A 1891-nucleotide genomic window follows, 5' to 3' on the forward strand; every position below is an offset into this window, starting at 1 on the left:
GCGTCCGCCTGCCGATGCAGGGGAACCGGGTTCGCGCCCCGGTCTGGGAGGATCCCACGTGCCGCGGAGCGGCTGGGCCCGTGAACCATGGCCGCCGGGCCTGCGCGTCCGGAGCCTGTGCTCCGCAACGGGAGAGGCCACAGCAGAGGGAGGCCCGCATACCACAAAAAAAAAAAAAAAAAAAGATGTATAATGTCATGGAAGAACAGAGTTAAAACATTTTCTTCTGTCATCAAATAGATCCTCCTTGGGCTTCCCTGGTGGCGCAGTGGTTGAGAATCCGCCTGCCGATGCAGGGGACGCGGGTTCGTGCCCCGGTCCGGGAAGATCCCACGTGCCGCGGAGTGACTGGGCCCGTGAGCCATGGCCAATGAGCCTGCGCGTCCGGAGCCTGTGCTCCGCAACAGAAGAGGCCACAACAGTGAGAGGCCCGCGTACCGCAAAAAAAAAAAAAAAAAGATCCCCCTTCACAATATGACAAATACTTCAGCGTTCCTTTACTCTGTCTTCAGCATCAGAAATGTCCTTTCCACATACTTTCAAAATTCTCTACTCAAATCGTCTTTCCTTTGTTCTCCCATTTCACTTTCTTTACACACTCAGTCTATCTTGTATTAGAATGTAAATGCCCACGAAGGTGCCTCCTCTTCCCCATTGATTGTGAGCTCTTAGAGAATAGGGACCTTGTTGTGAATATCCAGTCGGCAATTATGCTTTAAACAAGAACAGGCCACAGGCCAGAACAGAGAAATAGAACCTAGAAGGATACTCAAATAGGCCTGAAATTAGAAAATTAAAAAGAAAAAAAGAATCTAGAGGAGTAGCTGAAATGTATTTTTCAATTAAACATACCACTTTTACAAGAATCTACAATTTGCATTTTGGTGAGGAATTCCTGAAACCTCCTCATGGTGTGCATACACCTGCACACGCTCGAACATAATCATAAACTTTCTGTAGTTCATCCATGGACCCAGAAAGTACCTTCCCAATGCTGAGAAGTAGTGAAAGCATCATGGCTTTAATCAGTTACAGTTACCCCTGGCAACAGTGGAATAATTCAAGGCTTTCATCCTTTACAAAGCTAGCTGAGAAAGAGACATGTCTATTATATATGCCCAAGTCCACAAAGTTATTTTCGGCCTTGCCTTTTTTTTTTTCAATAAAAAAAAAAAATCCTGTTTCCACTTGAGCTGTTGAGTCAAGTGAAAAACCAAATTCACCCTTTCCTTCAAAGCCAGTTTCCCCCTTCTAAGTTCCTTGTTTGTTTTAATGGTACCAGGATTCTCCCAGACTTGAACTTTGGAATCATCTTTGACACTTCTCACTGATCACCTACATCTGTTCATCCATATCCAATCACTTGGCCCTAAAAGTTCTATCTTCACTAGGCCACAGATCTCTCCCTCTTTCTTTCTGTTCGCAAACACTTCGGGGTAAGGAGTGTGGAAAAGTTTGTTTAAAAAAAAAGAAAAGCAGAGAGCACCATGCAAATTGAAAATAGACACACCTTTGGCAAACTTTTATAACCTTATGAATAACATCTCAGTGGAGAATCTGGACTAATCTGAATTCTCTCTCAGACAGGAGTTACCAATACACATTCTCCTTAGACTGTTGGCTGGAGAAAGTTGCAAGTGCTGTTTTCTTTGACAAAGAAAAACATATTAAGATGTATAATGTCGGGGCTTCCCTGGTGGCGCAGTGGTTGCGCGTCCGCCTGCCGATGCAGGGGAACCGGGTTCGCGCCCCGGTCTGGGAGGATCCCACGTGCCGCGGAGCGGCTGGGCCCGTGAACCATGGCCGCCGGGCCTGCGCGTCCGGAGCCTGTGCTCCGCAACGGGAGAGGCCACAGCAGAGGGAGGCCCGCATACCACAAAAAAAAAAAAAA

This window comes from Physeter macrocephalus, chromosome 5, assembly GCF_002837175.3.
Source record: "Physeter macrocephalus isolate SW-GA chromosome 5, ASM283717v5, whole genome shotgun sequence".
Taxonomy (NCBI): Eukaryota; Metazoa; Chordata; class Mammalia; order Artiodactyla; family Physeteridae; genus Physeter; species Physeter macrocephalus.